Raw genomic sequence first — 24224 nt, 5'->3', positions numbered from 1 at the left:
AGAAAATATGTTAATTAATTTTGTCTTTTTTTTTTTTTTTTGGTACCAGGGATCAAACTTGGGACCTTGCGCTTGCAAGGCAGGCGCCAGAGCCACTGAGCTAAATCCCCGGCCCTTAGGGTTAGGGTTAGGGTTAGGGTTAGGGTTATGCTGGTACTTCAAAACCAAGTTCTCCATTTTATGAACTAATTTACATTTTATGTTAGGTGCGTTCGCATTTATCATCTCCTTCTTGTCATTTTATATGCCAGGGAACTGAGACTGAAAGATTCAGTAACTTGGAAAGACCACATCCATTTTCATTCCAGGAACATTTAGTGAGTATCTTCTAAAGAAAAAGTTCTCACCCTAGAGAAAGGGACTGGCAAGTAGGTGAGATGACCACAGGACACAGTGAGTACCGGACGGGGTGGGAGGTGCCCTGGGGTCTGGGTGGCTTTCAGAGGAAGTGATGACTCAGTCCACACAGGAGGGGGGGTGACATGGCACGGGTGGTGAGTGCCACCTTGGGACACTGCACCAAGCATTCTGATTCCCAGTAGATGGATGCCCTTTTAGCACCCAAAATACCTATTTTTGGAAAAAGAGCTAAGGTCACGTAAAAATCAGTGTTTTAATGTAAGCATGATTTTATTTTGCCACATGTACATAAGCAGTAATGGAGAGAGAAACTGGTTTCAAGTGTCCTTAAAGGCCTGAGTGTTGAAGGCTTGGAGCCCAGCCTGGCTGCCTTTGGGAGGTGATGGTGCCTTTAAGAGGTGGGGCCTCCTGGGAGGAAGTTAGGTCAGTGGGAAGCAGCCCTTGAGGAAATGCTGGGATTCTGCTCTCTTTTTTTCTCCTTGCTTCCTGATGCCCAGAGGTGAACAGTTCCTCTGCTGCCATGGACTGGGCCACCACAAGGCCAAAGCAACAAGGCCAGGTGACCGTGGACTTAAGTCTCTGAAACCACCCAAGTAGGACTTTCTTCCTTTTAAGCTGTTTATCTCAAGTATTTTTTCCGAATGATGGAGAGCTGACACAATGAGGGAGAGGAGGGGGAGACAATGCTAGAGACAGATACAGAGAAAACTTCCAATGTAGAACAAAGCCAGTGGACTTTACCGTGGTCTCCTTCGTTTATAAATGAGCCGCAAGCAACCTGCCCTGCTGTTAAGTCTTGTATACTCATTGGTTCATTCATTCAGCCAGTCAATGTTTGCTCCGCCCTGCCCTGCAGGCACCTAGTTAATACACAGACATTGTATGTGGAATTTTTCTGCTATAGCTTGGTCTTTTCCCCTCATGTTCTGTTTCCTTCTTACGTGTTGCTCTTCAGGTAGAAGACTAACATACGTGCACACATACGTGTACACACACACAGTTTTCCTTCCACTGAGGAAAATCTTTTTAAAGTCCTGTAGGCGCTGAGAGTTCTTAATTGTATCATCTCTTGCTGTAAATAGCAGAATACTCTAGCTAGCCTGTTTCCTCGAAAATAAGACCTAGCTGGAAAATAATCAGCCTTGAAAACAGATGGAAAATGCCAGCTCCATATATTACCTGCCTCATGGAGTAGCCACCAAACAAGAGAATAGTGAGGCCAGGCAAGGCCAGGATCTCTGGTTTTCAGGCTGATTATTTTCCAGCGAGGTCTTCTTTCAAGGAAGGAGAGTAGGCTGACTAAAACAGTAAGGAATTGCTATTGTTCCGGGAAGGAGAACCTGGAGCAGGGCAGCTTCTGGTAGGCAATGTGTGGCCTGGAGACCACTGGGGACCTGGGTGCTATCTGTCCCCTTGCCCTGCCTCTCCTAGCACACTTGTGTTGGCCGAGGGCCACTGCAGGTCTAGCTATGGGCACTCAGGCTGCCCTTGCTGCACTCCGCAGCCTTGCCATGTCCCCTGGGCTGCACGCTCCTCACTGACTAGGGCACGGGAGGGGCTCCTGGGACTCAGCTGAGGCTGTTTGGTTGCCTGGCACCTGGCCAGGTGTGCGCAGTGAGCTGGGCAGCCTGTGTGCCACACCCCCCCATGCCACTTTAATGGGTCTAGGGTATGCCCTGGGCTCCTGGCTTCAGTAAGTGTCCTCAAGGTTTGCCTGCCAGCGTGCAGCACCGTTGGGAAGTGGAGGAGCCTATGTGAGGTGGGGTCTGACCCCTTCTGTCTGTCGCTTCTCAGCCATGTGTTCCCGCCCTGATGTGCTGCCTCACCACAGGCTGTGGCCACAGGATCAGACACCTCTAGGAAATCTGAAGCACATCTTCACCCAGGAGAGGAGACAGCTTTCTGTCATCACAGTGAGTATGTGTAGGGAACAGGGGAAGGGGACGTTACCAGAACCTCTGCAGTGAGTCCTAGGGCGAATTACAGGAAAGGTAGAAAAGGGAGACAGAGAAGAAGCTGAGCTTTGGGTCTGATCAGTGCTGCTCTGGGCGGCAAAGACCGGAGCCCGCAGTTTACCGGCCCTTTTATCAGGAGAAACAAAAGTAACAAATGACTTGCAGAGAGTTCAGTACACCCGCATAAACAAGATGGAACAATCCAAGAACAACCGGGAACTGAGTAGATGAAGACTTTGTTCCGCCCAGGATGTCTCCCCCTGGTGTAAGTTTGTCCTGGAGCATCACAGCCCCACCGGATCATTGAGGTCTCAGTTGTGGCCGCGGGCCAAAATGGAGCTATGTCTCGGCATGCCATCGCTGGACTGTGGGCAGGAGAACCAGGCTAACCGATGATTTTTCCCAAAAATTATGCAGCATTGCTCCCGACGTGTATGGGCACAGGCTCCTCAGGAAGTAAAGAGATTACCAAGGCTCACGTTTCCCGAGAGTCAAGCCCAAGGCCAGGCAGCCACATTAGTCTGGGCTGTGGTGAGGGTTGCTCAGCATGGCGGGAGCGTGGGCCCGGTCAGACTGCTCACATGTCAAACTGCAGCAGAGAGGAGGCCTGGGTCCCCTTCCTCCCTCCAGGGCACGTCACCAGTGCTGGGAGGGCCTCCATGTGGCCCGTCCGTCTCCTGCACACGGGCCTTTGGGGACTGAGCTGCTCATCTCCCCACTTCCAGGAGCTCAGGGGAGAGCACGCACTGTATTTTGCCAGCCACTACTTCCACACTGGCTAGAATTGGTTCACTCAGTTAAAAAGGTGTCTTTAAGAGAACAACAACAGCAACAAGAACCAGGGTAGAGGTTAGCTACCGATTTTGGTTTGCAGGACTGGATTGAACTTTGCACATGCAAGACCAGTAGGCCACACTGAGCTGTTATCTGTGAACAGCTGGGTTTTCATAGGGGCTGGAAAGCTACGAAAGGAATTTGAAAAATCGGGCCTCTTGCCACACAGATGGGAGCTCGGGAAGCTGATCTGGGATCGGTACAAAGTTCTGTTTCACAATGACCTGACTGACCGTGTGGGGCTGGTGGAAAGGTTTCCGCACTGCTGCTTTGACCAGCTCTCAAAGATGTGCAGAAAGGTTTTCTGTTGTTGCTTTTTTACCTTGCCTGGAAAGTTGTGGATCTGAAGAAGAAAATCTTAACCCTTTGAGGGCCAAGGTGTCCCTGAGAATCTGAAGAAAGGAAAGGACTCACCTCTTCCTCTGAAAAATCCACATAATCATTGAATAGTAATTTATTGCTGCATAATAAATCACTCCATGAACTTAGCGGCTGAGTATCTCACAACTTTTATGGGGCAGGAATCCTGAAGCAACTTACTGGTATGATGCTGGCTCATGAAATCAAGATGTTGTCCAAGGCTGGAGCTGTCTAAATCAGTGGCTCTCACCTGAGGTGATTTTATCCCCTCAGGACATTGGCAATGTCTGGAGACATTTTCGATTGTCACTAAGTGGAGGAGTGTGCGATTGGTATCTAATGAGCAGAGGCCAGAGATGCTCTTCCCCTTCCTACTCTGCCCAGGATAACTCCCCCAGCAAAAACTCATCCAGCCTCAAGTGTCAACAGAGATGTCCTGGTCCAAAGGCTTGAGTGGTGTGTAAGTCCCCTTCCATTATTGTGACAAAATATCTGAGATGAATGACTTAAAAGAAAGAAAGGTTTACTTGGGATCATGGTTTCAGAGGTTTCAGTCTGTGGTCAACTGGCCCTGTTGCTTTGGACCTGCGGCAGCACAGTGCATCATGGTGGGAGCGCATGGTGGAGGAGGCCTGGTTAACCTCATGGTAGTTGGGAAAGAGAGACAGAAAGAGAGAGGATGCCTTGTGTCCCAGTGTGCACACCCAGATGACCTAACTTCTTTCTACCAAGTCCCACCTCCTGTAAGTTCTGCCTCCTCCCAGTAGCACCATAGGCTGTGCCCAGGCCTGCAACACGTGACCTTTGAGGACATCCAAGATGCAAACTACAGTTCTGGGGCTGGAGGGTTCCCTCCAAGACAGCACATGCACATACATGGCTGGTGAGGGCTGCTGGTGTTTGTCCAAGAAAGGGCAAGAAAGAGTCTTTTCAAGATGTGTCTGCTGGAAACAAGTCCCTGACATCAGCCTGTACTGAAGGGGAGAGGAATTACCTCCCACCTTTGAGAATTAACAAAGACTTTGTAGACAGATTTTATTTTTGCAGGACTGGGGATTGAACACAGGGCCTTTGTACTGGGCTGCATTTCTACCCTCCCCACTTTACTGTTTTGAGACAGTCTTGCTAAATTGCCCTGGTGGGTCTTTATGATCCTTCTGTCTCCACTTTCCAAGTCCTGAGATTATAGATGTGTGCCACCATCAAGAAATTTTTAAAACCATCAAGCCCATATCCAACCAAACTTCACATAGAGTTGAGATGTCCCATGTTCCATAGCCCAACCATGGAATCCCTAAATTAAGTCCTTCTAAATTTCCTTCCAACTCCAGTGGATAAGCTACAGTAACTTGTGGCCAAGAAATAAAAACTACCAGAACAAAACAAAATGGCAAAACCTCAAGGATACCTGTGATCCCAGCACTTGAGAGGCTGAGGCAGGAGGATCACTGTGAGTTCCAGGCCACCCTGGGTTACATAGTTCAAGGCCAGCCTGAGCGACATAGCAAGACCCTGTCTCAAAACAAAGAACAAACAAAACAGAACCCCAAGGGTTCCACTGCAGCTCCTGCTTTCACATTGTACTGTCTCCTCCTCCTCTGGGTTTCCTGTCTGTGGCCCATGCAGCTTACCACACCACCACATGTTTGTTTTTATCAGTGTGTTTCATTGTGAAACAGAACCTCTAACACTGATTCCCTGCAGAGCTGAGACTAAGAATAGGGTTGGCTGCAGCTCAAGACCCCTTTGTCTTGAAACATAACAAGGTAGGACTTTGAAACTCTTGCAGGTAAAGGAAGCTCTCGCTGTTTACCAGAGAGAAGCCTGGCCAGGTTAAATGGTGTCACAGGTTCATGTCTGTCACTGCCTTAATTCCCCGATGCCTTACTTGGCTTCAGACCATTAATTTATTTACTTTCCACTAAGCATAAGCAATTTCCTGCAAGACAGTGTTCCTAAGGGGATTCCTTGGAATAGGAAGCAAGATACACCTGCATTTATTTATTAACTTTATTTATTTATGTATTTATTTGAGACAGGGTCTCACTATGTAATCCAGACTGACCTCGACTCAGCAATCCTCCTGCCTCAGCCTCCCAAGTGCTGGGATTATAGGCTTGTGCCACCATGCCTGGCTACATTTGCTTTTGAAAACTTAGATATTTTGCAGGATTTTCTGAAAAATCACTTCTGGGTAAGGATTTTGTTTTCAAAGCAGAAGAAGTCAGTGCTTGCAAGCTTCTGGATGGAAACTGGCTTTTCTCAACTGGGTGCTATGAGGGATCAAAGTAGGGGAAACAGATTTATTTGGTTATCTGACCTTAAAGTGCCCTAAGGTCTTAGCGGAATCCCCAGGGTGGACTACCAAGGGAGCAAAGGGCTTGTGAAGACTGGACTGGGTGCTGCTCCTGGCCTAGACAGGCTGCTTTCTTTCCACTCTGATCACCTTTGGAACAAGCAGGGCTGTGAGGAGAATGTCAGGCAGGCCCAGCTGTCCTCAGAGCCCTGTGCTGCCAGGCAGTGTGGGCCAGAGGGAGTTCCCTTCCCAGGCCCTCCAGGGCAGAAGCAGACAGCATGGTGCCACAGGGCACTGGGAAAAGGACAGCGTGGCCACTCGTTGGAAAGCAGGTGCCAGCACGGGTCCCTCACGCACGCAGAGCAGGCTCGTGTCCCCCACTGCCCTAGAAACACCAGTACCCCGTGTGCCCTGGGCCAGAAAGGACAGGACTGGGTGTAGCACCAGAAGGGGAGGCCTGGGCCATGAATATGCCTTCTGGGGTTCATGAGTCCCACCAAGGCCCAAGCCCTTTGCTCCCCACTGGCTTTGAGCCCCGCTTTGCCCATACTGACTCCCAAGGCTACAACCCACAGATGCCTCTGCTCTCCTTTCTTGCTGCAATGAAAGGCAAACATGTAGATCCCTTTTCAGCCTGTCATCTCCCGCTGATCACCCAGGCAGCAGGTGACTGTTGACAATCCAAGCACACGTGGGCCAGCCCAGGTCCAGCCCCTCACCGAGGACTCTGCTGGACCCCATGCCCAGTTCCTCTCTTCTTTCTCTCTGTTTGGCCAGCGGGGCTCACTCATCCAGTCCCCTCAAAGGGAACCCACTTTTGGCCAAGTGGACCCAACTTCCCAGTTAGAAATGACAGGTGGAACACAGAGTGTCCCTTTGTCCCTTGCCAACGGTAATTATCCTTGCCAGGGATGTGGCTGGATGGAGCTGGGCAAGGATGGGATGGTGGAAGGTACCCTAAAAACTCAGGGAGTAGCAGGCTTTCAGGCTGGGGAGAGGCCAGGAGCTGTCTCCTGGTGGCTGCCCTGGGCTGGAGAGCCAGAAGATGCCACTCTGGGGAGGACGTGCCAGTGGAAAGCCACCCACAGGTGCTCTTTGTCTTGGGCAACTACCATAAGCACCAGGGCTTACTGGGGAAATAAAGAGACAGGAAACCCAAGACCAGGGCTTATCTGCAGTAAACAGCAGGGAAAATGTCAGGAAAATAGACTTCCCAGTTATATTGTTTATTCCCTGCTTGATGCAGGCTTTTTAAAAAATAACAAATCACTCATTGGTACATTTTAGGCATACATAATGATAATATCATAGGGAATTTGCACCTGCACGTCAAACATCCCACCTCTTTTTTTCCATTCCCCCCTTCCCTCAAGCTGCCTCCCTTCCCTATGTACAAAAGCTTTGTTTCTAATTTTTATTTTTTTCTCCCTTTCTCCCTCCCCCCTCCCTTGTTCCCCTTCCCATTGGACATTTTCTCCCCATTTCCCAGTATCTATTATACATTTTAGTCCTTATTTCCACATTTGTTTTCTCATACCAGAGAAGCAATGCAGTATTTAAACACATGTGTCTGGGCCAGGGATGTAGCTCAGTGGTGCCATACCTGCCTTGCATGCTCAAGGTCCTGAGTTCAATCCCTGATATGGGGGATGGGGGGATAAATACATGTGTCTGATTTATTTCACTTAAGAGTATGATCTGAAGGTCCATCCATTTAGCTATGAATGTCTGAAGCTCATCTTTCTTTATGGCAGAGTAGTACTCCATTGTATAAAATAACCACGTATTTACCTACTTAGCAGTTGATGGGCATTTGGGCTGTTTCCAAGATTCAGCTATTACAAACTGCCAGTATAAACATGGGTGTGCATAATTGCTGTGGTATGATGCTTTTAATTCTTTCAGGAAGATAGCAAGTAGGGCGCTAGCTGGGTCAAATGGAATCTTTAGTTTTAGTTTTTTGAGCAATCTCCCACTGATTTCCGCAGTGGTTGCACCAGTCGACTCTCACCAGCAGTGGAGCAGGGTTCCTGTCGGGAGCAATGCTACATAATTTTAGGGTAAAATCATTTGGTTAGCCTAGTTCTCCTGCCTACAGCCCAGCTATGGAATTCCGAGACATAATTCCATTTTGGCCTCTGGTCACAACTGAGACCTCAATGATTCGGTGATGCTGTGATTCTCCAGGACAAGAAACATCCTGGGAGCTGAGAACATCCTGGGAGGAACAAACATCTACTCAGTTCCTCATTGTTCTTGGACTGATACCATCTTGTTTACACGGATGTACTGAACTCTCCGCAAGTCATTTGTTACATTTGTTTCTCAGCGATGTACTGAATAAAAGGTGCGGTAAGCTGGGGGCTTTCGTTTTTGCCGCCCAGAGCAGCACTGATCAGACCCAAAGCTCAGCTTCTTCTCAGTCTCCTTTTTCTACCTTTTCTGTAATTCGCCTTGTGCTGCCGTGGCTCGCAGGAGACTAGAACTTACTGGAGAGGTTCTAGTAACGTCCCCTTTCCCTGTTCCCTACAGGTTCCCTTTTCCCCAGCCCCACCATCATTTGTTATTGGTTGATTTCTCGATAATAGCCATTCTTGGGGCTGGGAATTTAGCTCAGTGGTTCTGCTACCTGCCTCTCAAGTGCAAGGACCCGAGTTCAATCCCCAGTACAAAAAAAAAAAAAAAAAAAGATTATAGCCACTCGTTCTGGAGTGAGATGGAATCTCAGCATTGTTTTAATTTGAATTTCTCGATAACCAGTGATGTTGAACATTTTTCATATATTTGCCATTTCAACTTCTTCATCTGAGAAGTGTATTCATTTCAGATGCTCATTTTTGGATTGGGTCTTTAAATTTGGGGAGTCTGATTTTTTTGAGTTCTTTATATATTGTAGATAACAGTCCTTTGTCTGATGAATAGCTGGTAAAAAAAAATTTCCCACACTGTGGATTGTCTCTTTGCTCTGTTGGTAGTTTCTCTTTCTGTGCAAAAGCTTTTTAATAAGATGAGGTCCCATCTTTAATAAGATGAGTTGTTAAGGTTCCGGGCCACGCCCACGGTGAGGTCGCAGAGGTGTCTTGTAGCCCACCCTCATCCGATGCTCTCTTAAACTGCCAGGAGAGACAAGCCCCTTGAAGGTCCTCGGCCGTCCCGGGCCACCCCCACGGCATGGTGAGGTCCTCTTAGCCGCGGGCGCCTCCAACGCTCAGTCCACCCCCCACCCCTTGCCCCGCCTACCTTCTGGCTTTTCCGCTACCTGGTCCCACACCACAGAGGCACAGGAGATTATAAAGACCCTTGTCCTGAGCACCACAAGATAGAGCAGAAGTTAGTAACAGAAAGAGGGCTTCTCAGGCTCCTGGATGAAAACTGAAGCTCAGCAGAAAAGTAAAGAGAACCTCTACAATAAAGGCACATCAGACCACTGTATTTGGTCTGCTGCTGGCTTGCTGAGACTCACTGACTTGTATATGCACAGGGATTCCTACGTTGCCTACTGTGACAGCAGAGACATACCCTGAAGGCGGCCCATAATTTCTATTGCTATTTGCAAAAAAGAAAAATTTTTTTTCACTTATTTTTAATTCTTAATTTTTACTTTTCTTCTACCCTGCAAAGTTTTGCTTTTCTTTCTTTTATCTTTTCTTTCTCTCTCTCTCTCTCACTCATTCTCTCGCTGTCCTACATTGCTCCTCATCTCCCCATTTGTTTCTTTCTGCACTGAATTCAGCTTTCTCCCCTATTGCTTTTTCCTTCTCTTGATTATCATTAGGTTTAAAGGAAAGTAAATTCGGTATCTAGCCTCCCTGTTGCTGTTAGATGATTCTATTCACATCTTTGTTCTTTCATTCTGCCTTTTTCTCTTGCCTTTAACAACTTCTTAGAGTTTGTGTGATCTTTCTGTGTCTTCTGGCCTCACTGCTAATCTTACCTGTTCTTTCTACCTGTCCCTCCCTCCCCAACTCCTTTTAACTCCCCACCCCGAAGGGGAAAGATGCTATATTGAAGAGTTTATTCATTATAAACTTAGGTTGGGTTGGTCCTCGGTTTTAATTTAACTCACATAGTTAAAAGTGATAGATTAATAACTACCACAAATTGTCATTTTCTAAGCTGTGCTTGATGCTATGGTATTGCTGACTATGTCATTTGGGCTAACATGTTGTGATCTAATTAGTTTTCCTTCCTGGTATAAGAAAAATAAAATAGCTTCAGAGTCATTAGAGTCTCAAAACCGAAACACAAGCTATATCTGGAAGACACCTCTGAAAAGGAATCATTCCACAAGGGTTTCAAACACAAGCAACAAAGATACCTACATCAAGCAATCTTGAAATATCAACCCAGGAATTAAATCAAGGACAGTACCAAAACAAAAATGAGAAGACACTTAAGCAAGGCACAAACACAGGCTTCCACGCCACAAAAAGGAAATTCTGGGGGAAATGAGGTGGAAAAGTCCAATAAGCAACCACTTGGACACCCTGAACAGATAGCACAGGAAGTAACAAAGCAGATGCATGAGGCTCTAGAAAATTCAAAACAGAAATAATCTCCCAGATAAATACAGACACGGTGACCAGAGTGAAAGACATGATTAGAAGCTCCAGAGCAGAGACAGATAAGAAAATAGATGAGATCAGAAACATGCTGAAAGCCATGAATGCCCAGCATAAGAAAGAACTGGAAAACATGATCGCCCAACATAAGAAAGAAATGGAATCCATGAAACAGATTCAAACAGATATTCAGGAGATTAAAAACTCCATTGAAAGCATGCAGAGCATACTAAGAGAGTCTGAAGACAGAATAACAGATATAGAAGACAGGATAGCGGTTAAGAACCATGAAAACAGATTTCTTAAAGATAGTAAGGGACCATGAGAAATCAATCCAACAGCTGCTAGATAATGCAAAGAAGAACATAAGACTCATAGGAGTCCATGAAAAAACAGGAGAAAGTACAACTGACCTAAAAAACTGTTCACAGAAGTAATAGTAGAAAACGTCCCAGACAGAGGTAGAGAATTGGATGTACAGATAAGTCAGGCATATAGAACTCCAACTAGCTATGATAAAAAAAATGTACACCTAGACATATAATAGTCAAGATCCCAGAAACCCAAAAGAAGAACAAAAGTCTACAGGCAGTTAGAGAAAAGAAACAAATCACCTACAAAGGAAAGCCCATCAGAATCACGGCAGATTTCTCAACACAAACCCTCAAGTCAAGGAGAGCCTGAAGTGAAGTATTTCAAGCCCTAAAAGAAAATAACTTCCAACCTAGACTGTTGTATCCTGCAAAATTATCTTTCAAAATTGATAGGGAAATTAGATACTTCCATGACAAAGAACACCTGAGAAATTTCGTGAACACCAAACCAGCACTCCAAACAATCTTAACCAGTATCCTAGGAAGAGACAATGAAGGTCACAACTCCATGAGGCCCAGGAGAGAGAAGGCACCATGAAAGGCAAGACACTAAAGCAAAAGGGGGGAAAATAAGAAATAAAAGAGCCAACAAGAGTAAAACATCATGACAAGGATGAGTCAATATCTGTCAATTATAACTATCAATGTTAATGGCCTCAATTCACCAATGAAAAGAAACAGACTGACAGAATGGATTAAGAAGCAAAACCCAGCAATATGTTGTATACAAGAAACACACCTAACTCGAAAGGAAATCCATAGACTGAAAGTAAAAGGATGGAAAACAGTTCTCCATGTGACAGGAACCCAGAAAAAAGCAGGGGTAGCAATCTTATTTGCAGACAAAGTAGATTTCAAACCAAGACTAATTAAGAGAGACAAAGATGGTCACTACATCCTTGTGAAAGGAACAATCCAAGAGGAAGAGATGACAATCCTAAATATATATGCACCAAATACGAATGCCCCCAACTATACAAAACAAATATTAACGGACATGAAAAACCAAATAAGCACTAATACAATTGTAGTGGGGGACCTCAATACCCCACTATCACAAATAGACAGATCAACTAGAAAAAAAGTTAACAATGAAATTCTAGAACTGAACCAAGCTATTGAACAAATGGACTTAATAGATGTTTACAGAGTGTTCCACCCCACAAAATCAGAATATACATTCTTTTCAGCTGCACACAGGTCATTCTCCAAAATATATCACATGCTAGCTCATAGGACATATCTAAGTAAATGTAAAAGAATCGAAGTTATCACCTGTATATTATCAGACCATAGTGCAATACAATTGGAGATCAATAACATAAGAAACCGCAAAACTCCCACAAACACATGGAAATTGAACAACACCCTCCTGAACAACCAATGGGTGACAGAGGAAATTAAAGAAGAAATTAGACAGTTTCTACAAGTAAATGATAATGCCAGTACAGCATACAGGAACCTGTGGGACACAATGAAAGCAGTTCTATGTGGGAAATTCATAGCAATGAATGCCCATGTTAGGACAACAGAGAGAACTCAGTTAAATAACCTAATGCAGAACCTCAAGCTCCTAGAAAAAGAAGAGCAGAGCAAGCCCAAAGCTCGAACAAGAAAGGAAATTATAAAGATCCGAGCAGAAATCAATGCAATGGAGACTAAGAGAATGATACAAAAAAAATCAATGAATCAAAGAGTTAGTTTTATGAAAGAATAAATAAAATGGATAAACCTTTAGCCAACCTTATCAAAAAAAGGAAAGAAAAGGCTCAAATCCATGTAATTAAGAATGAAAAAGGGGAAGCCACAACAAATCCAGCAGAAATCCAGAGACTCATCAATACCTACTTTGAGAACCTGTACTCTAATAAAATGGAAAACCCAGAAGAAATGGACAGATTCCTAGATACATATGAATTGCCAAAGTTAAATGAAGAAGATATAGACATTGTAAACACCCCAATAACAATGAGTGAAATTGAAAATGTAATAAAAAACTTAACCAACAAAGAAAAGCCCAGGTCCTGATGGCTTCACTGCTGAATTCTACAAGACATTTAAAGAAGAACTAAAGCCACTACTCTTTAAACTCATCAAGGAAATTGAAAGGGAAGCAAGGCTTCCAAATTCATTCTTGGAAGCAAGTGTTACTTTGATTCTAAAATCAGGGAAAGACCCAACCCAAAAAGAGAACTACAGACCAATCTCCCTAATGAACATAGATGCAAAAGTCCTCAACAAGATACTGGCAAACAATACAGAATGTCATCAAGAAGATTAGGGCTGGGGATTCAGCTCAGTGGTTTCGCCGCCTGCTGCGCAAGCACAAGGACCCGAGTTCGATCCCCGGTACCAAAAAAAAAAAAAAAAAAAATCAAGAAGATCATACACTCTGACCAAGTCGGATTTATCCCAGGGATGCAAGGATGGTTCAACATATGTACATAAATCAATAAATGTAATACACTATATATACATATACACACACACACACACACATATATATATATATATATTTTTTTGGTACTGGGGATCAAACTCGGGTCCTTGCACTTGTGAGGCAGGCAGCAAAACCGCTGAGCTAAATCTCTGGCCCATAATACACTATATTAAGAGAGTCAAGGACAAAAAACCACATGATCATCTCAATAGATGCAGAAAAAGCATTTGACAAAATCCAACACCCATTCATAATAAAAAACGCTACAGAAAATTGGAGTAGAAGGCCTTTATCTCAACCTGATTAAGGCTATCTATGAAAAACCAACAGCCAACATCATACTAGATGGTCAGAAACTGAAAACTTTCACGCTAAAATCAGGAACAAGACAAGGATGCCCACTATCACCACTCCTGTTCAGTATTGTTCTGGAAACATTAGCCATAGCAATTAGAAAAGAGAAAGAAATAAAAGGAATAAAGATAGGAAAGAAGTGAAACTGTCATTATTTGCTGATATGATACTTTATATAGAAGACCCAAAAAACTCAGTCAAAAGTCTTCTAGACCTAATTGACAGATTCAGTAGAGTAGCTGGATACAAGGTCAACACTCAAAAAACAATAGCCTTCTTATACACAAATAGACCCATTGAGAGAGAAATTTGGGAAATAACTCCTTTTACAATAGCATCTAAAAAAATGAAATATCTAGGAATCAGCCTAACAAAGGAAGCAAAAGACCTCTACATTGAAAACTACAGCACTCTGAAGAAGGAGATCAAAGAGGATATAAGAAAATGGGAAGATATCCCTTGTTCCTGGGTAGTAAGAACCAATAGAGTGAAAATGGCCATACTTCCAAAACTACTATATAGATTCAATGCAATGCCAATTGAAATTCCAACAATATACTTCACAGAACTAGAGAAAACAATCCAAAAATTCATTTGGAAGCAGAAAAAACCTAGAATAGCAAAAGCAGTTCTAGGCAACAGAGACATGGCTGGGGGTATCACAATTCCAACTTGAAACTATACTACAAAGCTACTGTGATAAAAACAGCATGGTACTGGCAAAGAAACAGACCTGAAAATCAGTGGAATAGATTAGAAGATGCAGAAACAACTCCAGACATACTCAGCCACCTCATCTTTGACAAAGGAGCCATCCACCCTCATTGGAGGAAAGATAGCCTATTTAATAAATGGTGTTGGAAAAACTGGATTTCAACCTGTCAGAGATTAAAACTAGACCCATACCTATCACTGCACATTAAACTAAGATTGAAGTGGATTAAAGATCTGAATATTAAGTCAGAAACACTAAACTTGCTGGATGATAAGTTAGGTTGAACTCTTGAAGACATTGCCATAGGAAAAGACTTTATGAACAAATCTTCAGTAGCACGGGAGCTAGCTAGCACAAAGAATCAACAACTGTGATCTCATCATATTAAAAAGCTTCTGCACTGCAAGAGAAACAACCAGCAGAGCTAAGAGACAACTTACAATGTGGGAAGAAATATTTAGGAGCTATAGCTCAGACAAAGGTCTACTATCGAGAATATATAAAGAACTGAAAAAAATCAGACCCCCCCAAATTCAAAGACCCAATTCAAAAATGGGCATCTGAAATGAACAGACATTTCTCAGACAAAGAAGTAAAAGCAGTAAATAAATATATGAAAAAATGTTCAACATCACTGGTCATTCGAGAGGTGCAGATGAAAACAACACTGAGATTCCACCTCACCCCAGAAAGAATGGCTGCTATCAAGAAATCAATAACAAATGCTGGCGGAGGTGTGGAGAGAAAGGAACCCTTCTCCATTGTTGGTGGGAGTGCAGACTGGTGCAACCACTGTGGAAGTCAGTATGGAGATACCTCAAAGAGCTAGGACTACGAGTCCCATTTGACCCAGCTATTCCCCTGCTGGGTGTCTTCCCCAAAGAATTAAAAGAATCATACCACAGTGATATATGTGCACCTATGTTTATAGCAGCACAGTTTGTAATAGCTAAAGCTTGGAAACAGCCCAAGTGCCCATCGACTGAAACTGGATAAAGAAGATGTGGTTATTTTTATAAAATGGAGTACTATTCAGCCATAAATACTCTTAAGTGAAATAAATAGGACACACATGTGTAAATACTGAATAGTTTCTCTAGTGTGAGAAATTGAAAGTGTAAATAAAGATGAAAATGATTAAAATGAATAATTGCTAATTTGAAATAAAAGGTCCAAGGGTTTGAGGATGGTGGCAGGGAAAGGGGAAAAGGAAGAAGGGAAAGGAAAAACTATGAGAAAAAAAATGGAATCAAACTCTGTGTAAATAAGGAAGGGTGGAGGGGGTGAAGGGTGCACAGGTAATGGGAGAAAAAATAACTAAGATACATCATGTTCTGGTACAAACACCCAATGATAAATGTAGATGTAATATATATATATATATATGTGTATATATATATATATATATACACATATATATATGAGTTGTTGATTCTTTGTAGTATTTCCCTTGTGGTCTGCATTTTGTTCATGAAGTCTTTGCCTACTCCTATGTCCTCAAGTGTTCTGCCTATTCTGTCTTCCAGCATATTTAGTGTTTCTGTTTTAATATATAGATCTTTGATCCATTTTGATTTTAGGTTAGTGCCTGGTGAAAGATATGGGTCTAGTTTCGATCTTCAGCATGCAGAAAGCCAGTTTTTCTAGCACCATTTACACTATTTACATTTATCTTTCCTCCAGTGAGGGTGGTTGGCTCCTTTGTCAAAGATGAGGTGGCTGAGTGTGTTTGGAGTTGTTTCTGCATCTTCTAATCTGTTCCATTCATCCTCAGGTCTGTTTTTTTGTTTGTTTGTCTTGTTTTTTGCCAGTGCCATGCTGTTTTTATAATAGCTTTGTAGTATAATTCAGGTCAGGGATTGTGATACCCTTGCCTTGCATTTGTTGCCCAGAATTGCCTTTGCTATTCTAGGTCTTTTCTGGTTCCAAATGAATTTTAGGATTGTTTTTTCTAATTCTGTGAGATATGCTCTTGGAATTTTGATTGGGATTGCACTAAATCTGTATATGAATTTTTGAAATATGGCCATTTTTGCTATATTGGTTTTTCCTATCCAAGAACAAGGAATATCTTCCATTTTCTGATATCCTCTTTGATCTCCTTTTTCAGAATGCTGGAGTTTTCAATGTAGAAGTCTTTTACTTCTTTGGTTAGATTGATTCCTAGGTATTTCACCTTTTTTGGATGCTACTGTGAAAGGTTTTGTTCTCCTAATTTCTCTGTCAATGAGTTTGTTATTCTTGTATAAGAAGGCTATTGATTTTTGAATGTTGACTTTGTATCCAGGTACACAACTGAATTTGGTTATCAAATATAGAAGTCTTTTGGTGGAGCTTTTGGGATCTTCTCTGTAGAGGATCATGTCATCTGCAAATAATGATAATTTAACTTCTTCCTTTCCTATCCTTATTCCTTTTATTTCTTTCTCTTTTCTAATTGCTTTGGCTAAAGTTCTCAGAACTATACTGAATAAGAGTGGTGACAGTGGGGATCCTTGTCTTGTTCCTGATTTTAGAGTGAAAGCTTTCAGTTTTTGTCCATTTAGTATGATGTTGGCTGTTGGTTTGTCATAGATGGATTTTATTAAAAGACCATCTCTACCAATTTTCTATAGGGTTTTTATCATGTATGTGTGTTGGACCTTGTCAAACTTTTTTTTCTGCATCTATGGAGAGGATCGTATGGTTTTATCCTTGGCTCTATTAATATAGTATATTACATTTATTGATTTGTGTATGTTGAACCATCCCTGCATCTCTGGAATGAATCCAGCTTGGTCATGGTGTATAACCTCCTTGATGATTAGCTGCATTCTGTTTGTCAGTATCTTATTGAAGATTTTTCCATCTGTGTTCATTAGGAAAGTTGGCCTATAATTCTCTTTTTTGGTTGGATCCTTCTCTGGTTTTGGTATCAGGGTAATGCTTGCTTCCAGGAATTAATTTGAGAATATTGCTTCTCTTTCAGTTTCATTAAAGAGTTTGAGAAGTAGCAGCATTAGGTCTTCTCTAAATTTCTTGTAGAATTCTGCAGTGAATCTACCAGGGCCTGAGCTTTTCTTTGTTGGTAGGGTTTTAATCACATATTCAATTGCATTGGGTGATACTGGTTTATTAGAATTTTTGTATCTTCTTGATTCAGTTTTAGTAATTCATATGTATCTAGGAATCTTTCCATTTCTTCTGTATTTTCCATTTTATTAGAATATAGGTTCTCATAGTATGTATTGATGATTTTATGGGTTTTTGCAGGATCTGTTGTGATTTCACCCTTTTCATTCCTAATTGCATGGATTTGAGTCTTTTCTTTCCCTTTTTTTTTTGGTACTGGGGATCGAACTTGGACCTTACGCTTGCAAGGCAGGCTCCGGAACCACTGAGCTAAATCTCCAGCCCTCTTTCTTTTTTTTGATAAGGTTGGCTAAGAGTTTGTCAATTTTATTTAATTTTCCGAAGAACCAACTCTTCAATTCATTGATTCTTTGTATTTTTCTTTAGTCTTCATTGCATTAATTTATCCTCTGATTTTTATAATTTCCTCCCTTGTACCAGATTTGGGCTTGACTTGCTCTTTTTCTAGGAGCTTGAGGTTCAACACTAGGTTGTTTATTTGAGCCTGCTCTATTTTCCTGATATGGGTATTCATCACTATAAATTTCCCTGGTAGGATTGCTTTTATTGTATCCCATAAGTTCTGGTGTGTCATATTGTCATTATTGTTTAATTGAAACTATCTGAATTCTTCTTTAATTTCATCTGTGACCCACTGGTTATTTAGGAGGGTGTTATTTAATTTCCATGTGTTTATGAAGTTCTTGTTTCTTTTGCCATTGATCTCCAATTTCATTGCACTATGGTCTCATAATATGCATGGGATAATTTCAGTTCCTTTGCATTTATTTAAGCATGTTCTATGAGCTAGTATGTGGTCTATTTTGGAGAACATCCTGTGTGCATCTGAGAAGAATGTATATTCTGATGTTGTAGGGTGGAATACTCTGGTTATCTAAGTCCATTTGTTCAAAAGTTTGGTTCAGTTCTAATATTTCATTGTTGATGTTTTTGTCTAGTTGAGCTGTCTGTTTGTAACAGTGGGGTATTGAGGTCTCCCAGTACAACTGTATTAGTGCTTATATGTTTGTTTATGTCCATTAATATTTGTTTTATATAGTTGGGTGTGCTGGTATTTGGTGCATATATATTTATGATTGATATCTCTTCCTCTTGGATTGTTCCCTTTTCAAGGATGTAGTGACCTTCTTTGTTTCTCTTTTTTTTTTGGTACCAGGGATTGAACTTGGGACCTTGTGCTTTCGAGGCAGGTGGTGGAACCACTGAGCTAAATCCCTGGCCCTTCTTTGTCTCTCTTAATCAGTCTTTGCTTGAAATCTACTTTGTCTGCAAATAGGATAGCTATCCGTGCTTTTTTCTGGATTCCTGTCACATGGAATATTGTTTCCATTCATTGACTTTCAGTCTATGAATTTCTTTTTAAATTAAATGTGGTTCTTATATGTAACATATTGTTGGATCTTGCTTCTTGATCCATTTTGCCAGTCTGTTTCTTTTGAGTGATGAATTGAGACCATTAACATTGATGGCTATAACTTACTTATATGTATTGTCTTATCTTGGTCATTTTCCTGCTGTTGGCTTCCTTCTTTCTTTTTCTGTTTAATTTCTTTTTTTTTGGTACCAGGGATTGAACTCGGGACCTTGCCCTTGCAAGGCAGGCAGCGGAACCACTGAGCTAAATCCCCAGCCCTCTGTTTAATTTCTTGTCTTGCCTGGTGGATTCATTCTGTTGGGGTTCATGGAGTTGTGATCCTTAATCTCTTCCTAGAATGTCCTTCAGAACACTTTGGAGTGCTAGTTTGGTGGTCATGAATTTCTTCAGGTGTTCTTTGTCACGGAAGTATCTTATTTATCTGTTTATTTTGAAAGATAGTTTTGCAGGGTACATCAAACTGGGTTTGAGATTATTTTTCTTTAAGGCTTGAAATACTTCAGTCCAAGCTGTCCTTGATTTGAGGGTTTTTGTTGAGAAGTCTGCTGTGATTCTGATGGGCTTTCCTTTATAGGTGATTTATTTCTTTAACAGCTTTTAATATTCTGTTCTTGTGTTGAATTCTTGGAATCTTAATTTTATATCTCTTGGAGAAAAATTTTTTTTTATCATGGCTCACTTATCTGTATTTCAAATTCTTTTTCCCTGTTTGGGAGGTTTTCTGCCATTCCGTGAACAGTTTTTTTATGTTGTTTTCTCTACCTCCTATTTTTTCATTGACTCCGATCAATCTTATGTTATTGTTCTTTGCATTATCTAGCAGCTGCTGGATTGATTTCTCATGGTCCTTTGCTATTTTTAAGGGATCTTTCTTTTTATGATTGCTAACTGCATTGCTGTCTTCTGTATTTGATACTCTATCCTCACATTGGCTCATTCTCCTGTGTAGACTTTCAATGGAATTTTTAATCTTCTGGATATCTGTTTGAATCTGTTTTATGGATTCCATTTCTTTCCTATGCTGGGTCTTCATGGTTTCCATCATTTTCCTGAGTTTCCCTCTCTCTCTTTTTTTTTTTATCTCTATCTGCTTTAGAGTCACTAAGCATGCCTTTCATTCTGGTCACCATCTCTGTAGTTATCTGAGAAATTATTTCTGCTTTGAATTTTTCTAGAGCCTCATTCATCTGCTTTGTTACTTCCACTGTTAACATTTCAGAGTGTCCAGGTGGGTGGCTTTGGGATTGTTCCACCTCATTGCCCCCTGGGTTTGCCTTTGGTGAGCTGGAAGTCTGAGGGGGTTGCATCTTATTTAAATGTCTTTTCATTTTCTGTTTTTTCTTTTAAGTTTAATTTCTGGGTTGATGCTTGTAAATTGCTTATGGTGAGTAGCTTTATTGCCAGTATTCAGAACCCTTAGGAAATGACTACTTCTCAGAGGTGTCTTCCAGGTGTAGCTGCTTTTGGGGTTTGAGTCTATTGCACAATCCTACCTCTTCAGTTTATTAGGGGTGAAAAATTTCTGCATACTTGGCCCAGCCACCAGTTGTTTGTCACTGACCTATAGTTTGGTTGTTTTTTTTTTGGTACGGGGGATTGAACTTGGGTCCTTGCGCTTGTGCAGCAGGCAGCGAAACCACTGAGCTAAATCCCCAGCCCTATAGTTTTTTTAAAGACCCTTAGGCAATCTTAATCTTGGTAAACTAGGAGGAACAACTGATTAGCACAATTATGTCACCTTAGCTAAAGTAATACAAGCAGCAATAACAATAGCAACAAATACAGCCTAGAAAAATGACAAACTGTAGTAACTGTTAATTTGCTACCTTTAACCATATAAACTAGGTTTGTGGTTATATAACAAAATCTACAACGAATCTGAAAATTATATGCAGTAAATAAACATTTAATATGGTAATTTTACCTTTAAGGGAGAAGATATAAAAGGGGATGGGGGAAAAACAAATAGAAGAAGAGGAAGAGATCAGAAGCAAGGCTGGAGGACGAACTGTAGGAAACTGGTGGAAAAGGAAGGGGGAAGAGAAAAGAAAGAAATAACAAGAACGAAACAAAACAACAGCAAAAACCTAGAAACTGTGTTCAAGCTATCAAGAAAAAACAAAACAAAACAAAACAAGAACCAGAAAGTAGGGGAGAAAAAGAAAAAGAAAATAAAGTCGAATTCATGGTGTGACTCCTGTCACTGGTAGGCAGCTTGGGCAGAGTCCGGAGCTGAACTCATTAATCTCAGCAAGCCAGCTGCAGCTTCTCGATGGGGTAGTGGATAATCCCAGCTGGCATGCCCCATTAGTTCCACTGAAGTTCAGGTCGGTTTATGGATATGAGGCTGGAACTAGATTCGTTGAGCCTACAACTGTCCTTGTGCCTCCTGCTGACTTGAACTCTGCTCCTTGGCCTCCTCTGACTTGAACTTGGCACTTACACTGAGACACCTGGAGCCACAGCGTGGAGTCAGCCAATAGCTGTTCAGAGTTCTGAGCTCAGTTGGCCCCTCTCCAAGGTGGCTACCAGCCAATCACTCTCTCCTGGGTGACTTCTGAACCCGGATAACTCACCAGCCACTGCAGTCAGCAGTGTCCACTGCTCCATTCCACTAGTGTATTTCTTCATGGAGGCCTCTGGGGTTGCCATTAGTCAGTGTGTGTGTGTGTGTGTGTGTGTGTGCAGGTTCAACCCACTGTTCCCACGCCGTAAATCTAGGCTCTGAGAGAGAGCACTGTTGATTATCTCCCTCCTCTTTGTTGAAGTCTCTCTCTTCACTCTCCTTGTGGACTTCAGTTTGATTCAGATGCTTCCTGGGTCCTGGGGACCCAGTTTCCTCCTTCTCCTCCTTGAGCCACTATATTTCAATGTCAGAACGACAGATCTCAGAGAGGCTCTTTCTCTGCTGCTCACTACTCTGCCATCTTCCTGGAAGTTCCAATCCATGCTTATTTTGGAAAAAAACCAAAACCAAAACCAAAATCACACACACACAGACAACTTGAAAGAGAAGAGTTCTTCATAAATGTATCACTTGTAATTGTTGCTTTTACATTTTGTGGTTTTCTTCTCAGTCCTTTTTACTATTCATGTACAATTTAATTTTTTTCCCACAATTATATTGTGCTATATATTACAGATTTTTTTGGTACCTGGGATCAAACTAGGGACCTTGTGCTTGCGAGGCAGGCTCTGGAACCACTGAGCTAAATTCCTGGTCCAAGATTTTTAAAATGAACAGATTTTAACTCTATAAGTTCTGTTCCAGGAGAACATTTGTAAGTTGGATTCATTTGTAAATCTGACAAAGTCTAATACACCTTTGAGACAAATATACAGTATAAAGCATTGAAAAGCCAAACACACACACAAATACTGTAAATAAACTAATTTCACTCTTACAGTTACCTTAAAATTGTGGTAAAGTGAAGTACAACAACTGGCATCTGGGTGATGGCATGGAGTGAACTGACATGAGAGTTACTAACGGGGCGGGGGTAGGCTGGGGATGATAGAGGGATGTCTTCCATCTGTTCATCTCAGCCCAATCTCAATTCTTTTCTTTTTTGGTGCTGGGGATCGAACTCAGATCCTTCCAGTTGTGCAGCAGGCGGTGAGACCACTGAGCCAAATCCCTGGCCCCATCTCAATTATTTTCACTTTTGTTTCCATGGTTATTGCTTTGTGCTTTCTAGCAGTCCCCTCCACATCACCACTGCTTTTCCTCTTGCTCCTGGAGACCGTGGGCTCTGTTTGAGCACTGCGCTACTGTGCACTGTCACACTGTGCAGGAAGCACACAGCAGCACAGCTGTGACAGTGTCCACAGACACGTGAGCTACTTCTGCGATCTGTTCACTTCTGCAAATGCTTGTGATGTGAGGTCCATTTGTATTAGTAAAAGTTTGCAACTCAAATGTTAATAAGTCAGGGACTTACTATATATACAATGGTGCCTTGGTTCATGAATGCTTTTGTTTGTGAACCATTTGGTTTACAAACGGAAGTGTTTGGCAGCATTTTGTTTTGTTTGTGAACCCTGCAGAGGGCGACAAACACGACCATGGCTGCCTTTCCCACACTAACACCAGTATGGCCATCTTTTCCAGAATCGTGGAATGAAGTTTGTGAACTGAGATGGATAGAAAGCTGCAAAACATCCGGAGGCAGCTGTTTGGGCAGCAGGGACTGAAGCGCAGCTGCGTGTTTGTGGCTGCTGGTGGTCAGGAGACTGTAGAGCTGTGTGTCCTCGCTGCTGCAGCCACACAAGCCAGTGACTGTGCCAGCGCCCTTCTAAGTATTTCACATGTTAATGGACGGAAAACTGAAGGACTTGCCTGTAAGTCCTCAGAACGACTCCATGAGGTAGCAACTGTTCCTTACAGAGAGGCCTCATCACTCACCCAAGGTCTGGCAGCTGGTAGATCGGGGATGTAAACCCAGGCACTGTGGCTGGAGTCCACACTTTCAGCCCCTGGCCGTAGCCTGTAGGTCCCCCGGGGTTCCTCTCTTGCCTTTCCTGACTTCTGCTAACTCATTGTGCGTGGAGTCCGACTTGGTCTACACAATGATGTAGCTCTGGTTTTTACCATTGAGGGGCAAGTTTTTTTTTTTTTATTTTTTAAGCGGCATTTAAGAATAACTTTATTGGGCCGGGGATTTAGCTCAGTGGTTCCACCGCCTGCCTCACAATCCCAAGGACCCGGGTTCGATCCCTGGTACCAAAAAAAAAAAAAAAAAAAGGAAGAATAACTTTATTGGAGTTCAGTTGGAGTGTGTGGTTAACGAGAGCACCCAGGTTCAATACCCAGCTCTCCCCTCCTCAAATTAACTTTATGGAAGTGTAATTTACCTACAATAGACTATCTGTTTAAAGCGCTCAACTCAGTGAATTTGATACCACAATCAAGATACATATGTTCATCACCCCAAGGGATTTCTCGGAATGCAGTAATTTTTCTTGGTATGAATTACTGAAATTAATTGTTGCTGCCTAGACTTGGGCTAGGTGAAAGGGGCAGTCACCTGGTCCACTCAGCAGGATGTGTGTCAGGTCAGGCAATGAAGGGCTGTCCAGAACAACTGTCCTGGCCGTGTGATCACGTACAGGTTGTTTAGCCTTACTGTGCCTCCAGTCCCATATGTAGACTATGATTGTAATGCCCCTCAGGGAGCTCATGTGAGGACAAAGTTGATGTGGAAGAGAATGTTAAAACAAGTTTTGCTGTATAATAGAGGTATGAAAATGAAACAGTTTGAAGAAATTCAAATAGGCCAGGGGTCAGGGTGTAGAGAAGGGAGGAGCATTCGATAAGAAGCTAAGGCAGGAGGATAACAAGTTTAAGCCCAGCCTGGGTCATATAGTGACTTAGTAAGACCTTGTCTCAAAATTATAATAAAATAAAATAAAAAGATCTGGAGACACAGCTCAGTGTGAAGGCTCTGGATTCAACCCCTGGTGTCTC

The 24224-nt window shown here is 42.4% G+C and overlaps 1 long non-coding RNA gene across 1 annotated transcript; it reads left to right on the top strand.

The window, feature by feature from the left end:
• Positions 1-806: 806 nt before the first annotated feature.
• LOC147823209 (uncharacterized) lies at positions 807-23033 on the top strand. The gene is made up of 3 exons (XR_015444293.1): positions 807-919; positions 2155-2273; positions 22869-23033. It is a non-coding gene; the product is annotated as an uncharacterized LOC147823209 (long non-coding RNA).
• The last annotated feature ends 1191 nt before the right edge of the window (positions 23034-24224 follow it).

The sequence above is a fragment of the Heterocephalus glaber genome, unplaced genomic scaffold (assembly GCF_053883595.1).
Source record: "Heterocephalus glaber isolate CG9 unplaced genomic scaffold, H.glaber_assembly_v1.0 deba00001600, whole genome shotgun sequence".
Taxonomy (NCBI): domain Eukaryota; kingdom Metazoa; phylum Chordata; class Mammalia; order Rodentia; family Bathyergidae; genus Heterocephalus; species Heterocephalus glaber.
This window is presented reverse-complemented; position numbering and strand designations above follow the sequence as displayed.